Below are 21,323 nucleotides of genomic sequence, written 5' to 3'. Positions count from 1 at the left end.
AGACTAGGTCATCCTTTAGGAACCTAAGTCAAATTTCTTTAATTTCAAAAATCGAACCTAAAACCATAGCTGAATCTTTAATTGATCTAGACTAGGCCATAGCTATGTAGGAGGAACTAGCTCAATTTGAGCGGAGTGAAGTCTGGGATGTAACGACCCAATTTTCCCTATTTTGAATTCTGAATATCTTTAAAAATATTTGAAAATGCTTTTAAAATATTCTAGAGATTTTTAGAAATTTTTAGAGTATTTTTATACAATTTTTGGAGTCCGTTTGGTATTATTACCGAGTGGAGAAAGTTTAAAAAAAAAAAAAAAAAAAAAAGTGCAAGAGCTAGGATTCGAACCCAGCTTCTCGGGCCCAAGTTGTAATCGGCCCAACCAACCAACTGAGCTACACGATTTTTGTTAACCTTATATGGAGCGAATAATATCTAAGCAGTAGTAAATGAATAGAGAATAAATAGGAAGAAAAATAGTTGCAGCTGAGACTCGAACCCGCGAGCCGCGTATTAAGCAGAACGCAGCCAACCAATTGTGCCAGCGGCTATTGTTAATTAAGGAGAGAACGGACAATATTTAAGGGTTAACAGAGAACAAATTACCTAGGTTATAAAGAGAGGACTTTAGTGATTTTCGGACAAAAACCTAAACTCCTCTTCTCTCTCGCGACGGCGCCGACTCTTTCGGGGGGGCGACGGCGCTAGGGCTCGTCTCCGGCGGCCGGCGAGGACTTCTTTCCGGGAGTTGTTCGCGGATTCGTGGTCTCCTCGTCAAGGAGAACACGCGGATAGGAAGGGATCGCCGAGACCTTCACTTCATCCAAACCGTAGAGCACTTCCCCTTCGGTTGTAAGTTCAAGAACACAAGGTGAGTTGCTTCTCACCTGCAGTAGGAGTAGTTCCGATTTGTTTTTGTTTTCTGGTTGTTTGAGTTTCCTGTGAAGCATGCTAGGGTTGCTGTTTTACTGCCGTGTACTCTAAGAAGTTAGACAAAATCCTTTTGTGAAGTTTGATCTGTAAAGAATTCTTCGATTAGACTTAACAAAGGCTTAATACAAGATTTTTGATCTCTAATCTATGAAGAACCAACTATAGTTTCTGTGGTTTCGGGTTGGTTTATAATGGTTGCTGCCATAATTGTTAAATCCGAATATGCTAGGTGGATTATGGGATCATTTTATGGTTGAGTAAGTCAGATTTGAGTTTGTGCCATGCAATGGGTGTAGATCAACCTTATTTGAGAGAGTCCTGTTGGTTTCTTTTAATGGCTTAATTTATTTCCTTAAGTTTAGAACCATGTTAGAACAGTTTGAAGTTAGAAGAGTAGTTAAGGAAATATTTTGCAACGAGCTAGGTTTTGGTTCCTTATATGCTTAATGTGCATGATTAAAAGTATGATAACAGCAGCATTCTTTTAGTTGATAACTACATTAAAGCCTTAATCAGAATGCTCATGTTCCTTTACAAGTTTTATTAGTTTTGGCTTGGTTTTAATAAGCAATGAATATGAGATAGCTTGATTAAATTTTGAGCTTGTAGTTAGTTTTCTGTGTTGCTGTTAGAAGTTTAAAAAAAAAAAAAGAGACCAAAGTCTTAATAGAATCCCTAATCTTTTTTAAGAATTGGGATCAGTAGCATATCAAGTGCTCAAAGAAATGCCAAGGCATTTTATCAGAAGAAGTATTTAAAGTAAGATATAAAGAAAAGTATTTTATTTTTAAAAAGGGCATGTACCGGACACAAGGTCCAAGGGATGGGCTCCAAGTTGCCCCTAGACATAAAGTCTAGAAGTGTCTTAATGGTTTTGGGATTAGCTACCTCAATTCTCATTAAGAAAGGCGCGCAAAGTGGTACAATGCCGGGCCCAAGTAAAGTTAAGTATTATTTTAAAGTATAAAAGTATTAAATTTTGGAAACAAATAGAACAAGTTTCTTTTATCTAAATTGAAAGATTCTAACAAGATAAATTGTTGTTTCCTTTAGAGATGCATGATGTAGTTTCACTTCTATTTCATGTTGAGCATGTACCTCCTGTTTTCTTTTACGTATATGCATTTCTTATCGGATTTTGTGAGTAGAAAGCACTCACTAAGCTTTTAGCTTATAGATGCTACTTTTCCTCCTACTGCAGATATGGATAAAAATAAAGGAAAGGCTAAAATGGCATAGAAGAAGGCGACAAGGAGACACTGGTGATGTGTGTGTGGATGGCGGTGATGGAAGATTTGGGGACCTTGCTTTTAAATTTCTGCAAGTTAAATTATTTAGGTTTCTTCTTAAATAACTAGGAGAATTAATAAAAATTAGATTCTTTATGCTCTCCCTGTTTTACTGTTTTGAAGTTGATTAATTACGTTGGTTCTGTTGAGTACAATATGAATTGTTTGAGTTATATGAAATTCGGTTTTGGTGCATTGCTTAAATCTGGAAATTTCCTAGTGTTGCCGTGGGAGTTAAAACCATAGAGTTCTTTTCTTTTTCGCTTGATTGCATTGCCTTTTTGATACTGCTGGAAGATTTAACCTGTTGTGAAATGCTCAAAATTTTCCTGCTTGGTATCTATATTGCTGTCAGTTTTCGTGAGGCCGTGGGAATTACATAGTTTAGTTTCCCTTTTACTACATTGCTGGGTATTCATGTGTTAAACTGGAAATGCAATATATGAGTTGAAAGAAATGCATGTATTCTTTCTGCTGGAATTACTTTGCTTGGTATAATTTGCTGGTATCACTGGTCGGCAGATGTCTTCTGCTGGTAGGTTCGGGAACCATTCGGAAGGTTAAATGCATAGATGATGCTTGATAAAATGCTTGGTTTTAAAATGCTCAGAAGTTCTCCTTATGCACACTGTAGAGTATTAACATTTAAAGGTTGAGCTGGTAATAAATTGTTATGCATGCAGTTTTTTTTTTTGGTACAGCCATGACCGAAATATGCACAAGTATATACATGCATACAAGTTTTAAATGCTATTATGGAAACATGCTAACACATTTTAGTATGATTGATAGACTTGGTTGTTGGCAGTACTGAAATAATTAGTAGTAATATAGCATGCAAAAAAAAAAAAAAAAAAACAAACAACAACAACAGATATCATGACAAGTTTATTTTCTTTAAGTTAAGGGAAATCCAGTTTAGTAGTATAAGTAGTATAGTAACGGTCGCCTTCATAGTAGTAGTAAGGAGAGTGGCTGTTACAGTTGGTATCAGAGCAGGTCCATTTGCCAGCAACACACACACATCAGCATCATCCTTGCCGCTTTCAAGTAAGAAAGTATTTAAGTTCTTTCTTTATTGCTTTCCTTTATTTACATTATTATTTGCAGTATGGATGGATAGTTATAAGAGAATGAGTAAGATAAGAGTTTTATTTTTTTAGCTATTTCCTTTCTTAATATATAAATGGGTATGTTTAGAAAGGGTAGAGAAATCATCAAATTTTCTTATTTGTTTAACTAGATGTCGAGAAGAGGACGTCCCCGTACCGCTCGTGTTGAGGACCATGTTCAGGAGAATGAGGTGCCAGGCTCAACTGAGCCCAATCTTTCTGAAGTTGTTGCCCAACTTCAGAAACAAGTAGCTGAACAGCAGCAAGTAATTGCCAATCTGATGGCAAATCAGCAACCAGTCCCTCCTACTCCTCAAACAGTAACTGTGGAGACTCCAGTGGTAACTGAGGTTCCACCAGCTGCCCAAGGAGTCGTCACAGCACCCCAGAGACAAGAAGCCTACCTCATACAGTGGCTGAAACTAAAACCAGAGAGTTTCTCAGGCACAACTGAGCCCTGGGATGCCCAGGCTTGGTTCAAAACACTGGAGAGCATCATGGAGCTTCTTGACTGGCCAGAAGTCGAGAAAGTCAAGTGTGCCTCCTTCTGCCTGACTGGAGATGCACGCATGTGGTGGGAGAGAGTAAAGAGCAAGAGGGCAATCAATCAGATGAAATGGATTGATTTTGAGACAGAATTCTACGACGAGTTCTTTCGCCAAAAGATCACCAACAAGCACTACGAGGAGTTTATGGAGTTCAGACAGGGGGATCTGACAGTGGAGGAAGCAGTTAAGAGATTCAACAGGCTAGCCCGTCTCTGCCCAGAACTAGTGAGTACAGAGAAGGAACGAGTCAGACTAATGCTCAGAATGCTGAAGCCTGTGATATCACTCAATGTGAGCAGTGGAACCCATCAGCCCCTGACTGGAGAAGAGTTGGTCAGTAGAGCCTTAGTAGCTGAGCACTACCTGAGCAGCATGAAGGCACAAAGAGAGCAACACAAGCCAATCAAGATGGAGACCAAGACTGGGGGAAATCAGAAACCCCAGTCAAATAATCAGAACTGGAAAGGCAAGGGCACTAAAAGAAAGCAGTGGAATTCAGGAAGTAACCAGAAGGGAGGACCAGAAATCAAACAGACTAAGCTCCTTCCCTGCCCTAAATGTGGGAGAACACATCCAGGAGCCTGTCTCTTGGGCAAGACTGGATGTTATTCTTGTGGTCAAGAAGGACACATGGCCAAGCAGTGTCCTAACAAGTTCAAAGCACCTCAGCCACAGCCAATACAATATGGAGCCAAGCCTCAACTACATTATATGCCTGCAACTCTGGAAGGACCTCAGATCAGCCAAGGAAGGTTGGAAGCTCCACCAATTCCAGCCTTTGACAATGCCAGAGTATTCTCCCTTACCAAAGAGGAAGCTGCTAGTGCCTCCACGGTCGTAACAGGTCAAGTAGTTATTTTTCAGCATATAGCTACTGCACTATTTGATACTGGGGCGACCCATTCTTTTGTATCCATACCTTTTGCCAAAGAATTACAGGTACCTACAGAAAGCATGAATTCCAAGTTCCTGACAACCCTACCTTCTGGGGAAGTCATGGAATCTAGTCAGTGGCTTCGGTCTGTACCAGTCAGAATTTCAGACCGAGAGCTATGTGTTAATCTGGTAGTCCTCGCTATGCAGGATTTCGATATCATTTTGGGTATGGATTTCCTCAGCAAGTACAGTGCTTCAGTGGACTGCCGCAGAAGAAAAGTGATCTTTAGTCCAGAAGGTGAACCATCCTTTGAATTTACAGGAGTACCAAAGAGGAAGACCCAGAAATTTCTCTCTTCTCTCACAGCTCACCAGATGTTAGCTAAAGGGTGTGCTGGTTTTCTTGCATTCATTGTGAGTACAGAAGAAGAAGAAAGACCTAAGCAGGAAGAAGTTCGGGTAGTCTGTGAGTATCCAGAGGTATTCCCAGAAGAGCTACCTGGACTACCTCCCAACAGAGAAGTGGAGTTTGAGATTGAACTGGTTCCTGGTACCGGTCCAATTTCAAAAGCTCCATATCGCATGTCTCCAGTAGTCACTCACCATGGGGAGCTCCTGTGTTGTTTGTCAAGAAGAAGGATGGATCTATGCGGATGTGCATAGATTATAGGGCTCTGAATCAGGTGACCATCAAGAACAAGTATCCACTGCCCAGGATCGATGATTTATTTGATCAATTGAAAGGTGCAACAGTGTTCTCCAAGATAGATCTGCGCTCTGGGTACCATCAGTTGAAAGTGAAGGAGAGTGACATACCCAGAACAGCTTTCAGGACCAGATACGGACACTACGAATTCGTAGTCATGCCTTTTGGTGTGACTAATGCACCTGCAGTCTTCATGGACTTGATGAATAGAGTGTTCAGAGAATACCTTAACAAATTTGTCATTGTGTTCATCGACGACATTCTAGTCTATTCCAGAACTTCAGAGGAGCATGACACGCACTTGAGAATAGTTCTGCAGACCCTTCAACAAAAGCAACTCTATGCTAAATTCTCAAAGTGCGAGTTCTGGTTGGAACAGGTGGCATTTCTAGGTCACATTGTTTCAAAGGAAGGTATTCAAGTAGATCCAGCCAAAGTAGAAGCGGTCAGCAACTGGAAGAGACCCAAGAATGCCAGGGAGATCAGAAGCTTCCTTGGTTTAGCTGGGTACTACAGGAAATTTGTGGAGGACTTTTCCAGGATAGCCTCTCCACTTACAGCCCTCACCAGGAAGGACAAGAAGTTTGAATGGTCAGATAAATGTGAGCAGAGCTTTCAAGAACTCAAGAGGAGACTGACCAGTGCTCCTATACTGACTGTTCCAGAGGATGACAAGAGTTTTGACATCTACAGTGATGCTTCCAAGATGGGCTTAGGAGCTGTACTCATGCGAAGGAAAAGTTATAGCTTATGCTTCCAGACAACTCAAAGACTACGAGAAGAACTACCCCACTCATGATCTTGAGCTGGCAGCTGTGGTCTTTGCACTGAAACTCTGGCGACACTATTTGTATGGAGTCCAGTGTAGAATCTTCACAGATCATCAGAGTCTTAAGTACTTCTTCACTCAGAAGGACTTAAACATGAGACAGCGTAGGTGGCTAGAGTTGGTCAAAGATTATGACTGTGAAATCCTCTACCACCCAGGTAAAGCTAATAAAGTGGCAGATGCATTAAGCAGGAAGTCCAGTGCATCCTTGATGTCCTTATCATCATTAGCCCTGCCACTACAGAAGGAGTTGTCAGATTTCGGACTTGAAATTATTTATGGGCAACTTTCTGCATTGACCCTAGAGTCAACCCTGCTTGAGGATATACAGAAAAAGCAAAGTGAAGATCCAGATATCCAAAAGATCAAGCAAGGAATACAAGAAGAAGGAAATTCAGAATTTCGAGTATCAGACAGTGGAATTCTTTATCAGGGAAATCGCCTTTGTGTTCCCAATGATGAAGAGCTGAGAAAGAGAATTTTAGAAGAGGCCCATAATACGCCATATTCTATGCATCCTGGTTCTACCAAGATGTACCAAGACGTGAAACAGAAATTCTGGTGGTCTGGACTCAAAAGAGATGTGGCTAAATATGTCAGTACCTGCCTGACATGTCAGTATACCTGAGTGGAAGTGGGAAGACATATCCATGGATTTCATAACAGGTCTCCCAAGAACCACAAATGGATACGATGCGATATGGGTGATAGTGGACAGATTGACCAAGTCTGCTCATTTTCTAGCCATCAAGGTGTCACACTCTATAGAGCAGTTAGCACAGCTATACGTTAAAGAGGTGATCAGACTTCACGGAGTTCCCAAATCTATTATTTCTGATAGAGATGGGCGCTTCACCTCTCACTTTTGGGAGTGTGTACAGACTGCACTAGGCACCAAGCTCAAGTTCAGCACAGCCTTCCATCCTCAGACTGATGGACAGACAGAGCGAGTAAATCAGATCCTAGAAGATATGCTTAGGGCTTGTGCATTAGATTTTAAAGGCAGTTGGTGCAAGTATCTGTGTTTAGCTGAGTTTGCCTACAACAACAGCTACCAAGCCACCATCAGGATGGCACCATATGAAGCATTGTATGGCAGAAAGTGCAGATCACCTATATGCTGGCAAGAAGCAGGAGAAAGAAGAGAAATGGAAGTAGAGCTGGGCATTCAGACTGATGATGAAAGAAGGCCACTGGAATTCCAAGTAGGAGATTTAGTCTTTCTCAAAGTTGCTCCTATGAAGGGAGTGATGAGATTTGGCAAGAAGGGCAAATTAAGTCCTCGTTATGTAGGACCTTACCTGATCATAGAGAGGATTGGGAGAGTAGCTTACAGACTGGACTTACCACAAGACATGTCAGCAATACACAATGTGTTTCATGTCTCCATGTTAAAGAAGTGTCTTCATGACCCTAGCCAAGTGATTGAACCTCAGTCAGTGCAGATCCAAGAGGATCTTAGTTATGAGAGTAGACCTACACAGATAGTGGACAGAACAGTCAAGAGACTAAGGAACAAAGAAGTGCCACTAGTGAAGGTCGTATGGCAGAACCAGAAGCACGAGGAAGTCACTTGGGAACGAGAGGATAGCATGAGACAAAAATATCCAGAATTATTCTAAGTTCGTGGACGAACTTTTTATAAGGTATGGGGAATTGTAACGACCCAATTTTCCCTATTTTGAATTCTGAATATCTTTAAAAATATTTGAAAATGCTTTTAAAATATTCTAGAGATTTTTAGAAATTTTTAGAGTATTTTTATGCAATTTTTGGAGTCCGTTGGTATTATTACCGAGTGGAGAAAGTTTAAAAAAAAAAAAAAAAAATGCAAGAGCTAGGATTCGAACCCAGCTTCTCGGGCCCAAGTTGTAATCGGCCCAACCAACCAACTGAGCTACACGATTTTTGTTAACCTTATATGGAGCGAATAATATCTAAGCAGTAGTAAATGAATAGAGAATAAAGAGGAAGAAAAATAGTTGCAGCTGAGACTCGAACCCGCGAGCCGCGTATTAAGCAGAACGCAGCCAACCAATTGTGCCAGCGGCTATTGTTAATTAAGGAGAGAACGGACAATATTTAAGGGTTAACAGAGAACAAATTACCTAGGTTATAAAGAGAGGACTTTAGTGATTTTCGGACAAAAACCTAAACTCCTCTTCTCTCTCGCGACGGCGCCGACTCTTTCGGGCGATTTTCTTTCTCGGGCGAAAAAGGGGCGACGGCGCTAGGGCTCGTCTCCGGCGGCCGGCGAGGACTTCTTTCCGGGAGTTGTTCGCGGATTCGTGGTCTCCTCGTCAAGGAGAACACGCGGATAGGAAGGGATCGCCGAGACCTTCACTTCATCCAAACCGTAGAGCACTTCCCCTTCGGTTGTAAGTTCAAGAACACAAGGTGAGTTGCTTCTCACCTGCAGTAGGAGTAGTTCCGATTTGTTTTTGTTTTCTGGTTGTTTGAGTTTCCTGTGAAGCATGCTAGGGTTGCTGTTTTACTGCCGTGTACTCTAAGAAGTTAGACAAAATCCTTTTGTGAAGTTTGATCTGTAAAGAATTCTTCGATTAGACTTAACAAAGGCTTAATACAAGATTTTTGATCTCTAATCTATGAAGAACCAACTATAGTTTCTGTGGTTTCGGGTTGGTTTATAATGGTTGCTGCCATAATTGTTAAATCCGAATATGCTAGGTGGATTATGGGATCATTTTATGGTTGAGTAAGTCAGATTTGAGTTTGTGCCATGCAATGGGTGTAGATCAACCCTATTTGAGAGAGTCCTGTTGGTTTCTTTTAATGGCTTAATTTATTTCCTTAAGTTTAGAACCATGTTAGAACAGTTTGAAGTTAGAAGAGTAGTTAAGGAAATATTTTGCAATGAGCTAGGTTTTGGTTCCTTATATGCTTAATGTGCATGATTAAAAGTATGATAACAGCAGCGTTCTTTTAGTTGATAACTACATTAAAGTCTTAATCAGAATGCTCATATTCCTTTACAAGTTTTATTAGTTTTGGCTTGATTTTAATAAGCAATGAATATGAGATAGATTGATTAAATTTTGAGTTTGTAGTTAGTTTTCCGTATTGCTGTTAGAAGTTTTAAAAAAAAAGAGACCAAAGTTTTTAATAGAATCCCTAATCTTTTTAAGAATTGGGATTAGTAGCATATCAAGTGCTCAAAGATATGCCAAGGCATTTTATCAGAAGAAGTATTTAAAGTAAGATATAAAGAAAAGTATTTTATTTTTAGAAAGGGCATGTACCGGACACAAGGTCCAAGGGATGGGCTCCAAGTTGCCCCTAGACATAAAGTCTAGAAGTGTCTTAATGGTTTTGGGATTAGCTACCTCAATTCTCATTAAGAAAGGCGCGCAAAGTGGTACAATGCCGGGCCCAAGTAAAGTTGAGTATTATTTTAAAGTATAAAAGTATTAAATTTTGGAAACAAATAGAACAAGTTTCTTTTATCTAAATTGAAAGATTCTAACAAGATAAATTGTTGTTTCCTTTAGAGATGCATGATGTAGTTTCACTTCTATTTCATGTTGAGCATGTACCTCCTGTTTTCTTTTACGTATATGCATTTCTTATCGGATTTTGTGAGTAGAAAGCACTCACTAAGCTTTTAGCTTATAGATGCTACTTTTCCTCCTACTGCAGATATGGATAAAAATAAAGGAAAGGCTAAAATGGCATAGAAGAAGGCGACAAGGAGACACTGGTGATGTGTGTGTGGATGGCGGTGATGGAAGATTTGGGGACCTTGTTTTTAAATTTCTGCAAGTTAAATTATTTAGGTTTCTTCTTAAATAACTAGGAGAATTAATAAAAATTAGATTCTTTATGCTCTCCCTGTTTTACTGTTTTGAAGTTGATTAATTACGTTGGTTCTGTTGAGTACAATATGAATTGTTTGAGTTATATGAAATTCGGTTTTGGTGCATTGCTTAAATCTGGAAATTTCCTAGTGTTGCCGTGGGAGTTAAAACCATAGAGTTCTTTTCTTTTTCGCTTGATTGCATTGCCTTTTTGATACTGCTGGAAGATTTAACCTGTTGTGAAATGCTCAAAATTTTCCTGCTTGGTATCTATATTGCTGTCAGTTTTCGTGAGGCCGTGGGAATTACATAGTTTAGTTTCCCTTTTACTACATTGCTGGGTATTCATGTGTTAAACTGGAAATGCAATATATGAGTTGAAAGAAATGCATGTATTCTTTCTGCTGGAATTACTTTGCTTGGTATAATTTGCTGGTATCACTGGTCGGCAGATGTCTTCTGCTGGTAGGTTCGGGAACCATTCGGAAGGTTAAATGCATAGATGATGCTTGATAAAATGCTTGGTTTTAAAATGCTCGGAAGTTCTCCTTATGCACACTGTAGAGTATTAACATTTAAAGGTTGAGCTGGTAATAAATTGTTATGCATGCAGGTTTTTTTTTAGGTACAGCCATGACCGAAATATGCACAAGTATATACATGCATACAAGTTTTAAATGCTATTATGGAAACATGCTAACACATTTTAGTATGATTGATAGACTTGGTTGTTGGCAGTACTGAAATAATTAGTAGTAAGATAGCATGCTAAAAAAAAAAAAAAACAAACAACAACAACAGATATCATGACAAGTTTATTTTCTTTAAGTTAAGGGAAATCCAGTTTAGTAGTATAAGTAGTATAGTAACGGTCGCCTTCATAGTAGTAGTAAGGAGAGTGGCTGTTACATGGGACTTAGTACCACTATCCAAAAATAAAAAGTTAATAGAGACAAAATGGGTATTTGGAAATAAACTAAGTAAAATTGGGAAAATCACTAGAAATAAGGTTAGGCTAGTCGCCAAGGGGTTTAGTCAAGTTGAAGGACTTGACTATGATGAAACTTATGCCCCAGTAGCTAGACTAGAGTCCATCAGAATGTTACTCAACTATGCAGCCCATAAAGGGTTTAGACTATACCAAATGGACGTCAAGTCATAAATGAATTAATAAAAGAAGAAGTCTATGTAGGACAACCACCTGAGTTTGAAAGTCTAGAACACCTTGAGTATGTATTTAAATTAAAGAAAGTCTTATATGGGCTTAAACAAGCACCTAGGGCATAGTATGAAAGGTTAACCTCTTACCTCATATCCAAAGGGTATAACCAGGGTCAAATTGACCTGACCCTATTAGTTAAATTAATAAAAGAGGACATATTTATAGCCCAAATTTATGTAGATGATATAATCTTTGGATCAACTAATTCAGAATTTTTAGAAGAATTCACAAACTTAATGGAACAATAATTTGAAATGAGTTTAGTTGGCAAATTAACTTACTTTTTAGGATTACAAATCAAATAAACAAATGAAGGTAATTATATTTATCAACAAAAATACACTAAAGAATTACTTAAAAAATTTGTAATGGAAAACACCAAAGAAATAAAAACACCTATGGCAGTAAACACAATCCTAGATGAAGATGCAAATGGAAACCAGTTGACTTAAAACACTATAGAAGTGTCATAGGTAGCCTACTGTACTTAACTGCAAGTCGACCCGATATCTTCTTTACAGTTAGTATATGTGCTAGATACCAAACCTGTGCTAAAGAATCACATTTGACTCAAGTCAAAAGAATCTTTAGATACCTTAAAGGAACAACAAATGTAGGTATTTGGTATCCTAGACTAATAATTTCAAATTAATAGGGTATTCTGACTCAGACTATGCTGGATGCAAATTAGACCGCAAAAGCACAAGTGGTGGTTGTCAACTACTAGGTTTATCACTTATCAGCTGGTTCAGTAGAAAGCAACACTGTGTTGCTCTATTTACAACTGAGTCAGAATATATAGTCATAGGAGAATGTGTTGCACAACTATTATGGATGATGCACACTTTAAAAGATTTCAACTTAAACCTTACAAATGTAAAAGTATTAATTGACAATATTAGTTCAATTAATTTAACAAAAAATCCAGTGCATCATTCCAGAACCAAACACATTGAAATTAGGCATCACTTTATCAGGGATCATGTCACTAAAGGAGACATTGAACTCAAGTACATTGAGTCAAAGTCTAATTTAGGTGACATATTTACTAAACCCCTCCTTGAAAATGAATTTAGCAATCTACATAGAAAATTAGGGATGTGCCTAATAGATTAGGAATTTTAAAATCGTGTTCAAAAATAGGTATTTTCAAATTCTAAGTAAAATGCTTTCAAAATTTCCTATTTTTAGAATTTCAAAATAGTTTTAGCCTTAGACTAGAATAATTCTTTAGAAATCATGTTCTCCTAGGGCTAGTACTTGAGCATCTAACCAACACCCTAGGATTCTCTTATTTGTGGTTACCAAATATAGAAAGGGGTGAGATGCATAGGCAAATTGCCTGGACTTAAGATGCTTATGTCAATGCATCAATATAAGCCTGAGCATTAAATACCAAACAAATAGTAATCAAGTTAAGTCATTCGGTTTAGTCAAACACTAACTGATGCTTAGACTTAACTTGACTAACCAAGTGAAAGTTGCTATCCTCTGAATAGTTAGTAAGTAGCTAACTGGTTAGACAGATTTTGTAATGTCAGGTTCAGCGGGAGCAACAATCACTTTCACATCTATTTTTTATAAAAAATATTTTTGAAATAAGGTTTTGGAAAATATTCTTCTAAAAATGTTTTAGAAATGTGTTTATGAAACCTAACCTAAGTTTTATGTCAAATTCTCTTTGGTTTTAAAAATTGTATGAAAACTAGTTTTGAGAATCGAATGTTACAAACTTAGTTTTGCAAATTAGATTTCACAAACTTAACTTTGAAAAATTAGATGTTGAACATTGAATTTTACCTGGTTTTTGAAAAATTACTTTTGTAAAATTATCTTTTATGTTTGAAAAATGTTTCAAGTTCAAGTTTATTTTAGAACATATAAACTTATGTTTTGAAGTTTTGGATTTGTTTTGGTTAAACTTTAAACTTATACTTGAAAAATTAGCTTGTATAAATTTATGATTGCAATAATTATCTTTTGAAAATTAATCGGCAAACTTACTACTAAGATATATTGCTAAATTAGTTCTCTTTCTAACTTAGTCATTTTTCAAAACTTAGCTATTTTGGAAAAGTTATTAAAAATTACTCTTTCTAAGTTATCTTTCTTAGCTATTTTTGAAAATGATAAGAGACACTTTGTAAAGCAAAATTTCTAATTATTCAACTCCCCTGAGTCGATCTGATTTGTGTTTGCACTCTTCTTGCAACTTGTTGTATTTATGATTATTTGATCCATGTTTATATTTGATGAATGCCAAAGGGGGAGGGTTAGGTGGTTAAATTAGCTAAAACAAATTGAAAATAAAAACTAACTTAAAAACCTATTAATGCTTATTTTACTTGCATTATACACTAACTTAACCAAGTTGTCATTCCATCAAAAAGGGAGAGATTGTTGGTGTGGTTAGCACTAACGGTCTAACCCAGGTTTTAATGAATGACAAATAGGTTAAGTTAGTCTTGTTGTTGATCTAACACTCTGGCCGAGTGTGCAGGAGAAGCTCAGACAGGTCGACGGGCTGACCTGATGTCTGGCACGAAGCCCAGCTAGGTCGACGGGCCGACCAGATAGCTGGCACAAAGTTCAAATGGGTCAACGAGCTGACCGGGCGTTTGACACGAAGTCCAACTAGGTCGACGGGCTGACCGGATAGCTGGCAGGTAAGTAAAGGTAAGTCACTGGAAGAGAGTGACTGTGAGGACGCATTTCTGGGAAGGGAACTTAGGCGCCGATCTAACCTAGAACCATTTCGGAACTCTAAGTCGAGATCTTGACTAGATTCCGGTCTCGGAGAGACAGAATCTAATTAATACTTTATTTAATGATAAACTGTGCTAACACTCTATTTTACAGGATATATATTTACCTCAGACTAACGTTTTCTTATAGGTAGGGAACCGTTGGAAAACAGGGTCTGGGCGCCCGGGAGGTACCAAGGCGCCCGGAGGCAAATTCTATCCCCAACATCATTGTGCCACATGGAGTTCGCTGTTTGTCTCTACTACATCACAACTGGGGCACCCTGAAGGTTTCAGGCGCCCCAAACCTCATATATAAGGAGGGTCAAGGCTGGAGTCAGAACAACAACTCTCATTTCGATCTCTGGTGCTCCTGTGACGTTGCGAAAGCTCTCTGACAAAGTTCTAGTTTTTTTTCCTTTTCTAATTGTCAGTTTTTATTTTACTAATTAATTCTTGTACCTTAATTCTGTAATTACTATTCAAATTATTAGTAATTGTCCACCGAAAGCACCCTTATGTGTGGGCCTTGGAGTAGGAGTCGCCAAAGGCTCCGAACCAAGTAAATCTCTATGTCATCTTTGGTTCGTCTATCGAACGATCACGATCCAACACCTATCATGTCCTTGTGAGTCTTGTGAAACATATGTCCTATCTCCTCCATGCTAAAAAAAAGAATTGATTAGTAACAGTAGATAAATCAATTAAAATTTGACTCTTACCAATCACTAATGTAAGTAAGTCATCAAACATGGTTTGGAATTTAGATAAGGAAGATTGTGGCTCAAGTGGTGGTCTTTCTAAAAGAGGTGATTCTTGAGTTAGCTTCTATTGCACAAGTCCCTACACTCTCGACTGTTGGGATGTATACTAAAAGCCTAGCTTTTGGTATAAAATATTTATTTTAAACATAAGAATCACATTGGTCATGTCTGCATTTAAATGCAGTTGTCCATTTAATTTATATAGTAGATAACATGGTGTTTGGTGAGACACAGAAGATCATGTTATCAGTTCCTTATAAATTATAAATAGTAGCTCACAACCAAGTTGGAATGGGACAAACCATTGGAGTGGTTGTAGTGTAATGTAGTATTTGTTTATCTTAACTATAAAATTACACTAGTACACTATGAGTGTATTGAGAAGGACCATTTGAGGTAGTTTCTTTTTATACTGACTACATAAAAGAACAAAATCTTTGTTATTATGGAAGTGCGTACTCTTAATCATGATATAATAACAAGCACGTATACTTAATATTTATGTCTTTAATTTATCAAAGGGTGAGATTTAGTTCGTTAAATCAATAGGTCCGATAAGTTGGGAAATCATATTATTTATATGGTGTGTTGTTGATTATAGAATGAAACTGTGTCCTAGTAATCTAGGTTGATGATGTCCCCTTGAGGAGCTCATAAGGATTGTCATATAAACCCTGCAGGTGGACTTAGTCTGACATGACAATAAGGATGAGTGGTACTACTCTTGGAGCAAGATATTAATTAAGTGAGTTGTCAGTAACTCATTTAATTAGTGAACATTCAATATCTTAAATACAGGGAGACTAACACACTCATGATAAGAAGGAGCTCATATTGTAATATGCGATTAGTGCGATAGTGTAATAATAACTCTTTAGTGGTATGAGTTATTATTGATGAACTTGAGTTGGGTGTTCGGGGCGAACACGGGAAGCTCAAGTTCATCGGGAGACCAAAACCAATTCCTCCTCTCGATCCCTGTTATAGCCTCTTATTTATAAAGCCTTATATCCACTTAAAGTTAAGCTTCTTATCCATCTTGTTGTGGCTGGCCAAGCCAAGCTTGGACCCCAAGCTATGGCTGGCCAAGCTAAAGAGTGGAGCCAAGCTTATGGTCAGCCAAGCTTGGACCCCAAGCTAGGTGGCCGACTACATTAAAATAAAAGGGTATTTTAAATTTTAAAATCTTTCTTTTTGTGGAAGCCATGGTTTTAAAAGAGAGTTTTTAAATTTTAAAATCTTTCCTTTTATAGCTATCTACAAAGGATTAAGAGAAATGTTTGATATCTTTCCTTATTTGTAGTTAAAAGAAAGATTTTAATTTTTTATAAAACTTTCCTTTCTTGTAACCATCCATATGTTTTTAAAAGTGAGATTTTAATTTATAAAATTGTCCTTTGTAACCAACAAGGGATTTAAAAGAAAATTTTTTTTATTAAAAATTTCTTATCAGAAACAAATAAAGAAGTTTTAATTTTATGTTTAAAATTTTCCTTGTTTAGAGCATATGTATAGGGTCGTCCATGACAAGCATTAAAGGAAGTTTTAATTTTTTATTTTAAAACTTTCCTTTTTAGTCATTGGCAAGGAATACAAGGAAGTTTTAATTATGTTTAAAACTTTCCTTTTTTGCCAAGACCAAGGATTATAAAAGAGATGGAGGGGTGCCTCATGAGATAAGGCATCTTCTATTCCTCTCTTCCAATCCTTTGGTGGCCGGCCCTTGTCCTTTTTTTTATCCTTTTGTTTTCTCTCTTGGAGGTCGGCGGCATCAAGGTTGGTGATCTCTTGGTGGTCGGTTGCTTGAAAGAGAAGAAGAAGAGAAGGAAGCTCTCTTGTCTAGCATCCCTTGGAGGTTAATCGGTGGTCGAATCTAGGAAGCAAAGGAAGAAGCTTGGGTGGATTTCATCTTGGAAGATCGTCGCCCACACGATGTCCAAGAAAAGGAGAGGAATACAGCAGAAGATCAAGAGGTTTATAAGCTACAAAAGGTATAACTAGTTATTAGTTTTCGCATCATAACTAGTTCATCTTTTGTATAGATCTTGAAAAACCAAACACAAGAGGTTATCAGTTTTAGATTATCATTTTGGTTATTGATTTTATTGTTCGATTTCATGTTTTGATATTGTGTTTCTATTGAGGTCTCTATAGTTAAACCTACTTTACTATAAGAAGTTAAATATCTAATTTCTTTGAAAGGCTTTGTCTAGGAAGTGGTGGACGATCTCATACCCAAGAAGGCCTAGTGCCTCGCCATGTTTAACCTGGAAGCTGATCTTTGAAATAGATATTTGATTGACTTCTGTAATATGGTTTAACTTAGGAAGATCACATTGGTTAAATTTGGAGTAAAAATGTTAAGTATCGTTTCCAATCCAAGTTTAACTTCTGAAGGACAATTTGGATTAATAATGTTAAGCATAATTTGCAATCCAAATTTAGCTTCAGTAAAGCACATGGGTAGCTAGGATAGTTCTATGCTTGTAAAAAAAATTTGTACAGGGGAACTAGAACAGTGTTCCGAGTAGCAACCAACATCAACATCAACTAGTTCATGTCCTAGATCATCCAAAGTGACTAATGGTTGTGTGACTAAGGGGAGAGATTCTTGGGTCACCCCTACACATCCCTCCACAACATGACTATAAATTGGTTTAGATGTAGGAAGGAAAGGCTCTTCTAGATCTTCGATATTAGGAGGTAATGGAATTAAAGTGGTACACTCCTTTATAAAAGTCTTAGATTCATGATCCTCAAGCTCATCACAACGTTTTCTTATTATAGTCTCGAGATTAGTTGAAATTATATTATTTGTTGAGTCCATTATATCAAGTGTATCATGCATTTTCTTGATATCCTTGAGTGATTCAGCTTGAATAGCTTGAAGCACCTCTAATCGTTTTAACATCCTATCCTCAAATGATTGAGTTTCCATAGCATCTACATAGTTGCCCTGTCCCTTATTAAAGCTAAAAAAAATTGGGGGGCATTCGAGTCAGAGCCATATGTGTGTGAATTTGATGAGGCCATTTCATCAATTTTTCTATCAAGTTCTTCTATTGATGTTCCCAAATTGCATAGCTTGTAGTAACTCTCAATTGAATGGTCTATTTCATTGCAAGCTTTACAAAAATTTTGATCTAACCTTTGATTATAGTTAGAGAAAACACCCCTTCTTTCAACATGCATTCTATATAGACGGTCAAACAGTATTGGACAATTATCATATATATAACCAGTTGCACAATAAAATTCATAGAAAAGAGTATTAGAGTTCACAACAAACATTTGGTCAAACTTTTGAAATAGAGCTTTTAATCTAGTGTTCAGTTTAAACATGTCCATCTAAATGATTATAGTCAGAATAAGATGTAACACCCCAAATTTCATGATTTAGAGTTCTAAAAGACCTTATTAAAATCTAGAAATATTTTAGAAAAATTCTAGAGATTTTTAGGAATTTATAGAGTATTTTTATGCAATTTTTGGAGTTCGTTTGGTATTTTTACCAAGAGGAAGAAGTAAAAGAAATAAAAATATATATATATTAAAGCCGGGTTTTGAACCCAAGATCACGGACCCGAACCAGAATCTTAACGAACTCAGTCCAACCATCTGGTCTACAGATGTTTTGTTAATCATATATGGAGCGATATATATTTAAGTAGTAGTTAGGAACAGTAAAATAAATTGGAAATAAAAGTGCGCGGCTGAGGAATCGAAGCCAAGATCCCTGACCCGAGCAAAACCCTGCTAACCAACTGGGCTAGCAGTTATTACTTAATCAAATAAAGGGAGAATTTTATTTAATGAGTAGAAGTTAATAACAAGAATTAATGGGCAGAAAATGGTTGCAGCCGAGTTTCGAACCGGCGAGCCACACCTTAAGCAGAACGCTGCCAACCAACTCTTCCGCGAGTATTTCATTAAAAGGTAGGGTACGAAATATTCTTAAGCAATGGTTAGTAATAAAAATAATCCTAGGTTATAAAAAGAGGTTAAGTTAAGAGAGGAATTATTTCTCTCGATCCCTCTCCCCTTCTCTCGAGTTCGACGGCGCGACTCTTCTAGCGAAGACGCAGCGAGCAGCCCGGCGTCTCCGGTGGCCGGCGAGGACCTTTCCCGTGAGATCTTCACGTTCTCAAGACCCCTTCAGCGAGAGGAAGGTGTAGACGCAAGAGATCGCCGAGCAAGCGAGTCCACCTGAAACCCTAGCGTCCTTCCCTTCCGGCTGTGAGTTCAAGAAACCGAGGTAAGTCGCTTACTCACTTGCGGTAAGAGGGGTTCCGGATCTGGTTCTCTTGAAATGCAATGTATATTGTAAATTTTGGTCTTGAGATTTCTGCCGTATGCTTCAATGAAAGGAAATAGGGTTTGCTTGTTTGTTTGTTTAGCTTATAGTTTGCTTGCTTCGGATTTTTGCTGTTCTTGGCAGTGAGCATGAAAAACAATGCAGATTTTGGGTTTCCAGAAGCAATTCCCTTTTGTTTCTGCCGTGTATTAACAGTGGTCCTTTAGGGCTGCTATATTTTCAGTAGAGCAATATATAGAAATTCAAGTTGTGAATCAGTTTTGTAGAGGTTTATGTTTTAAGCTTTCAGCAAGTTTAATTTGGTGTTAACAGCAAGTTTAAATTTGAATTGTGCATGATTTTAATTATGTTAATACTCTTAATTAGTTTCTATAATTTTGTGAATTTGGTAATTCTACAGCTTATAAGGTTAGATTGATTTCTTATCATGATATCATGTTTTGGTTCTATATAAATTGTGCATGTTCTAAACTAATTTATATAATATTCAGTTCATATAATAATGTTTAGGAATGGCAAACCTAACCATGTTTAAGAGATAAATTAGTAGGTTATGTTAGTTTTGGTTCTATGCTTTTGCATGCTACAAACTCAATGCATGTTTTATTGGTAACGATTATGCATTTCTCTTCTTGTTCATGCTAGAATTTGACTAACAGAATTTTAGTCCCCTTTTAGCATCTAGTTCCTTTGCTATTTAGATCTAGTAAATAACATGAACATGTGCAGATTTAGATTTCTAGTTCCTTTGCTATTGGAATAACATGAGGAGATTTCTGGTTTCTTATGTTATTAGATGTGCATGAGTAGCCTTCCTTCTAAAACAATCAGTTTCTAGTTTCTTTAGAGCTTAATATGCAGAATTGTGTCAGCTTAATATGCAGCATTTTAGTGTGCAGATTTTTATTAAGTATTAGTGTGCAGAATTCATTTACCCTTAGCTGAACATGTGCAGACTTTTATAAGCATAGCATGCAGATTTTTATAAGTATAGTATGCAGATTTTAATATGCAGAATTTTATTAGCATAGTAGGCAGATTTTTGGGTTAAGCGTTTCAAAGTTAGATTTTGCTTAAACATTTCAGTTTCTTTTAAAGAAGTATTCTTTTAGAAGTATTAACAAGTATAAGAAAGATAAAGAAAAGAAAGAAAAAGGCCAAGGCCTTAAGTAGATCCCAAAGTCAAGACTTTAGGGATTTTGGCGCACAAGGTGCTAAAGAAAATGCCGAGGCATTATATAGAAGTATTAAAAGATAACAAGTATTTTACTTTTATCAGTGGCACTGTGTTGGACTCTCAGTTGTCCTTGGGTTGGGCTCCCATAGTCGTCCCTAGGTTTAGATAACCTAGTAGTAACGGCACGGCCGACGGTCGACGGTCGACGACCCGAGGGTCGCCAAATGGGCCGCCAAATGGGCCACCAAATGGGTCAGGTCGTTACAAAAGTAAAAGCACAGTTGTCGGGCCCAAGAGAAGTTGATTATTATTTTGAAGTATTATAAGTATAAGTTTTTGAACGAGTAAAACGAGTTTTACATAAACATAAAGTATTAAAGATTAAGTTAGAACAAATGAAATAAGTTTCATATAGTTCTAAAAATCAGTAAGTTTAGTTCTTTATTCTACCATTTTTATCTAGTGGATGAGTAGTTTTCATGTTTACCTATTAGATGAGTAGCATGATTAGCCATTAGAATTACATGAGTAGATCCCTTAGCTTTTCTTTGCTATTAGTTTGACATGAGCAGTTATGTTTATGCTTTATTTCCTTTTAGAGCATATAGTTTCTAGTTCTTTTCGTATACATGCGCATTCGTGATTTTGTGAGTTAGATAGCGCTTACTAAGCAAATTTTGCTTATAGATTGCACTTCCTCTTACTGCAGATACAGGAAAGGAAAAGATATAGAAAGGAAGGCGACAAGGAGGTGTTCGAAGGATGTGTGATGCCAGGACTATGGAAGCCTTGGGACTAGGAAAGAAGTTTTAATTTTAGTTTCCGCATTTTAGTTATTGTAAACATTTGAGTTGTATTTTAAGATCATGTCATTTGAGATTATTCTGTTTAGATTGCATGTAGGATGAGTTCAGTTTAGTAAGTAGATATTTGTGTGTTTGATACTTATTTAACTGCGTGGTTGATTGATATGTGTTCCAGCCGCTTGTGGCTG

Source organism: Zingiber officinale, chromosome 5B (genome assembly GCF_018446385.1).
Source record: "Zingiber officinale cultivar Zhangliang chromosome 5B, Zo_v1.1, whole genome shotgun sequence".
In the NCBI taxonomy this organism is placed as follows: domain Eukaryota; kingdom Viridiplantae; phylum Streptophyta; class Magnoliopsida; order Zingiberales; family Zingiberaceae; genus Zingiber; species Zingiber officinale.
Note: the sequence above shows the minus strand (reverse complement) of the source record.